This window comes from Mustela nivalis, assembly GCF_964662115.1.
Source record: "Mustela nivalis genome assembly, chromosome: 9".
NCBI classification, from domain to species: Eukaryota; Metazoa; Chordata; class Mammalia; order Carnivora; family Mustelidae; genus Mustela; species Mustela nivalis.
In genome coordinates, this window is record NC_139028.1 from 106947340 (window position 1) to 106953339 (window position 6000).

A 6000-nucleotide genomic window follows, 5' to 3' on the forward strand; every position below is an offset into this window, starting at 1 on the left:
AATTTAAATAAAAACTTGAGATAAAAATAAATTTAAAATAATCCATTTAAATGTATTATTGGTTGGAAGGTGAAAAGTGTGATCAATAACAGAAAAAGTTAGTTCAGAGTAAAGGAAATCTAAGTCTCCTGATGGGGTAGTGATGATAACAAATTCAGTATTCAATAAGTTAGAGTAAATATCATTGAGAAAATGAACTTCAAGCCAAGGCAGAAAGGTCTGGAAGACCCCCAGGCACATATTGGAAGATGAAAGATCTCAGCCAGAGAGAACATTATTGCAAAAGCCATGAAAGGACTCCAGGTTCCCAGTTCTTCAGGTAAGAATCTTGGAAGTCACCAATCTGCCCTAATAAGTAAAAAGCTAAAGATACTGAAGAATTAATATAACTCCTCTTGGATCTATAAGAGATGGGACGACACGGGGCAAACCACTGTCCCCAACAGCGGAGAAATGGACAGGTGAGAACAGAGAGTCACAGCTTACTCACAAGAGGAAATTTCCATGGGAACCAGTGCCTTGACAGGAAAACCTGAACTGAAAAAATAGAGTGAGATTTACCTCCAGGAGTTCAACCAGGTAACCACAGTAAATATAAAAGAAAAATTCTCTTTTGCTTCCACCAGGGGAGAAAAGGAAGAATTCTGAAATCCATCAGAAAGCTATGTACTTCTTAATAAAGTCTGCCCTCAGGAGAAACTAGTTAACTGGCTAAGCATGCAATCCCCTGCTGGGGGTCCTCTCAGAGCCTCATGCATCTGGGGGAAAGAGAAATGGCTAACTTCAGCCTTCTCTAGCCTTCCACCTGGAAGAAGGAAATAACCTACTCCAGTCCACTCTGGTCATCCTGTCCCGACTTACAAGGAAGAAAAAACAAAACTGAGAAACACTTTTGAGGTTCACAGTCCAGAGGCATAGTTCCGCCAAAACCTTATACCTAATCAAAGGATTATAGACTGTTTCCAGCCACACTTTGCAACCACCTTGGTAAAGGTCTGTTTATAGCAGCCCCTCTTACCCGGAACACCATGTCTGACTATAAAGAAAAAATCAAAAGGCACATACAGAAAGGCAAAAACATGATCCAAAGAGACAGAGCAAACATTAGAATCAGGCATGATAGAGATGTAGGAATATCAGACCAAGAATTTAAATCAACTATGATTAAAATGTTGGAGATCAAAAACACTGTAACCAAAATATAGGATGTCTTTGATGGGCTCATTAGTAGAAAGGACACGGTTGAGGAGAGAATCAATGAGCCTGAAGATAAAGCAATAGAAACTTCAAAAACTGAAAAGGAAAGAAAACAAAGACCAAAAAAAAAAAAAAAGAGGAAGAAGAAGAATAGGGACAAATATCTAAATAAGGTCTGTGGGGCAACAACTGAAAAAGGAGTAACACATACCTAATGGGAATATCAGAAGAAGAAAGAGAGGAAGAGAAGAAACATTTAAATGTTGTCAGGCTGGCTCAGTCAGCTGAGTGTCTGACTCTTCATTTTGGCTCAGGTCATGATCTCGGGGTTGTGAGATCAAGTCCTGCATCAGGCTACACACTCAGAAGAGAGTTTGCTCTTCTTCTTCCTCTCTCCCCCCAACTCTGTCTGTCTCTAAATAAATAAATGAATAAATATTTTTTTAAAAAATAAATACTTTAAACAATGACTATTTTCCCCAAATTAAACTTAGGCACTATACCATAGATCCAGGGAGCTCAGAGAATATCAAGCAGAAGGAAGGCCAGCAAAAACCACACCCAGGCATATATTTTTCAAAGTGCAGAAAATTAAAAATTAAAAAATAAATCTTGAAAGAAGCCAGAGGCAAAATGCCTCATCTACAGAGGAACAAAGATAAAAATTATATCTGACTTCTCAGAAACCATGTGCGTTATGAAAATCAATGGCCTTCTGCCAGAAGCCAATATTACAAATCAGGAAATTGCAGTGAGTGGAGACCTAACTAACAGAGAGTTTCCCTCTGATATTGGGGCTTATTCACCTTTACTTCACAAAATAAGGGGGAACTACTTAAAGACTTTCAGGGTAAACAAACGAACAAACAAAAAATGCACCTGCATGTGAATTTCTGTCACTGCCCTGTAGGAAGAATCAGTTGGGAACATTTCTTGCTAATAAAAACAAAACAAAAAATCTATTTTAAGATCCACTGCATTACACCTACAAAGTCTAAAAGAAAAGAATATGGTGCTGTAAGAGCCAAACACAGAGGTACTCTAATTGACTCCATCTCTAATCACTCCCTTAGGGTGAGTCTCTGAGTGGCAGTAATATGTAAACCGTATATGAAAAACAAGTTGTTAATCCACATGAATATAATAGGAAGAGATTCTAGGCAGAATACATTAGGAGATCAGAACAGCAATAACTTGAGCTAGAAGAAGACAGTTGGTTTGAATATATTTGCATATTCTTGGAGAAGGACCATAGAGCAATTCAAGAAATTTATAATTATCACTTGCTTCCTGCTGTTCTCCTCCCAATTCCCATTCAATAGAATGTGCTTCATAAATGTGTAAGAAGCCATTAAAGTGACAGAAAATACTTCAGCTCTCCTACTAGGAAATGACTATCTCAATAGGTGACAGATTTGAAACATGTTATGTAATGAAGATGCACAGTAGAGTCATTTTAAGGCAAAGTTTGACTGAGAAGAAACTGTTGATCTTTCTAGATAAAAATATATTTCCCTTTGGCACACCTAAACCCAAGTTTTAACAGTTCTTAGAAAGATGGTATTGGGAAAGTTCACAAAACTGACAATTAACAAAATGAATCAATCATAATCTTTGACCTAGCTATAGCTCACATTTGGAAATCTTGTACTACAGGTATATAAATACCAGATATAAATCCCAAATGTTGGGACATCATTTGTAGGGGGAATGAAAGGAAACAAGTTGTGTCAGTAGGAGAAGCACCCATTCTATGAACTGTTGTGCTACAAAAAAATATACAATGTAGTTTAACACAGATATATTTAAGATAATATTTAGCTTACTTTTCAAACGTCATCATTTGCATTGTGTTGTTTTGAATTTAGCATTTTTTTATCATTTCAATATTTTTAATAAGGAGAAAATTTACCATCTTGTATAAAAATTATAGACTCTGGGTGGGGGGTGGGAGAAAATACTGATCTTTAGGGGAAAAACTAAGAGATTGAAGCATAAAGTTACTAAGAATTTCTCCATTTTACTTAGGGTTTTTTTTTTTTAACTTTTAATTTTTTATAAACATATATTTTTATCCCCAGGGGTACAGGTCTGTGAATCACCAGGTTTACACACTTCACAGCACTCACCAAAGCACATACCCTCCCCAATGTCCATAATCCTACCCCCTTCTCCCAAACCCCCTCCCCCCAGCAACCCTCAGTTTGTTTTGTGAGATTAAGAGTCACTTATGGTTTGTCTCCCTCCCAATCCCACCTTGTTTCATTTATTCTTCTCCTACCCACTTAAGCCTCCATGTTGCATCACCACTTCCTCATATCAGGGAGATCATATGATAGTTGTCTTTCTCTGCTTGACTTATTTCGCTAAGCATGATACGCTCTAATTCCATCCATGTTGTCGCAAATGGCAAGATTTCATTTCTTTTGATGGCTGCATAGTATTCCATTGTGTATATATACCACCTCTTCTTGATCCATTCATCTGTGGATGGACATCTAGGTTCTTTCCATAGCCAAACTATGGAAAGAACTTAGGGGTTTTTTTTAAGATTTTATTTATTTATTTGACTGGCAGAGATCACAAGGAGGCAGACAGGCACATGGGTGGGGGGAAACAGGCTCCCCACTGAGCAGAGAGCCCGATGTGGGGCTCCATTCCAGAACCCTGAGATCATGACCTGAGCCGACGACAGAGGCGTAACCCACTGAGCCACCCAGGTGCCCCATTTTACTTTGTTTTTGACAAGGATTTCCTTCACCAGTAGTTAAAAGTATTTCATGAAATCAGAGAATGTTAGAATGGAAACATAGCCTTACTACAAGGCATTGAGTCTATTTGCCCAAACTTACTTACATACAGATATATTCATTTATTCATTCATTCATTCATTCCATTTTGACACAGATTACAGCTTTTTGAAAGTGAATTTTAGTTACAAAAGCAAACATCTGTTGTAAAACGAGTCCAACAACTCACATGCCCATGAAGCAACCCCCCTGCTTGCTATTTCCAAAGTCACCCTACTGAAGTAACCAGTTTTTAACAGTTTGTACAGGAACCACACACTTCTCCCCATGACCATATACATAATACATATGCACATAATACCAATATATTTTTCACATTAGGTAACTTTTACCTCATCTTTTTTACTTTTTTTTTTTTTTTTTTTTTTTTACAAAGTGTTGAGGGAGGTTATCGAGATCTAAGCTCTGGTTGATCTGTAGGCTCGACCCGGGCAACTGGAGGCTTCTCTCCCTTCTCCTACCCTTGGAATGTGCACTCTGCCTACGTCCTCCGCTCCTAAGAGCTGTCCCAAGAACATAGCCTTGAGATAGTGATCTGTTCTTGGGACTCTCTATGTGTTAGAACCCTGACAAGGCCTTTATATAAACTGAAGATTTGACAAGCAGTAGCAGACATACATTCTTACTGCAGCACTCAGAACAGACTTATTTAAACCCCTTTGCCTGTTAAATCCTCCACCTACCATTCTGAAGTGGCCTGCATTTTTCTTTGGTCTTGCCCTACCCTTTGTGACGGGGGCCACTTACTGATTTCACTGGAGGCTCCTGAGGAAGTTGCAAACCAACACAAACTGTGATCTGCTTTACAGATTAAATTTTGGCTTGATTTTTTTTCCATCTGTCAATGATTTTATCAGGCAGTTTCCTCCAAACTAAAGCATGAATATCTAATTTCTTCTTTTTATAATTAGCTGTGCAACACTTCAAAGAAAGAATATATGTTTCTCCTAATGACACAAACTAGTTTCTTTTTATTCCCCTTACAAAAGGTGCTGCAACATTTGTGTCTGGTATTTATTTTTCTGTAGCACAGATTTCCAAATGTAAAATAGCTAGGTCGAAGATTATGTGAATTTTAATAGAAATCATCGAATTGCTTTCTGAAAATGTAGCTATTTTATGCTTAGCTATCATAGTTCAGTGTAAAATTGCTGTCTATATCCAGTGGTAACCTTACCAGCATTGCACATAATCATTTTAATGTTTGCTAATCTGATAAATGAAAAGAAGCTTTGCACTGTCATTTTGATTTCATTTACTTGAAAAATTGTGAAGTTGAGCAATTTTTTTGTATTTATATTTTTGGCCATTTGCATTTCCATTTGTGCCAATTGCTCATCCATCCACCCAGGGGTCCATTTCTCTATTGTGTGTCATATATATGTACATATATGCTCAGCACTTTCCTACTGAGACACTAACTCATTGGAGTCACCCATTTTGCAAGTGTTCTCTCACTTTCCATTGTTCAACTTTTAACAAGGTCTATGAAGGCTTTATTTCTTTTTTTATTTCTCTTCAGCATAACAGAGTTCATTGTTTGTGCACTACACCCAGTGCTCCATGCAATACATGCCCTCCATAATACCCACCACCTGGCTCTCCCAGCCTCCCACCCCCACCCCTTCAAAATCCTCAGATTGTTGAAGCCTTTATTAATGAACTCTTTCTTTCCCTTATAACATATTTCCCTTATAGTATTTGCTGTTCTAGTCTGGAATAAATGTCATCTCACATATGAAAATACATAAATATTCTGGATTTCTTCTGGCATACATTACATGTATACCTTTAATATATCTGCAAATTATTTTGTATTCCCCATCACTTAGCAATGAAGACTGAAGAAAAAAATATATAGACTGTCTATAAGTAACCTGGTAACACCCCAGGAATTAAAAAGAACTTATTCTCAGCCCAGCGTTCTTTTTACTACACATTATGAACCAACATCTATGGTACAGCACGGCAGAGCTATGTATTACCAAAACCA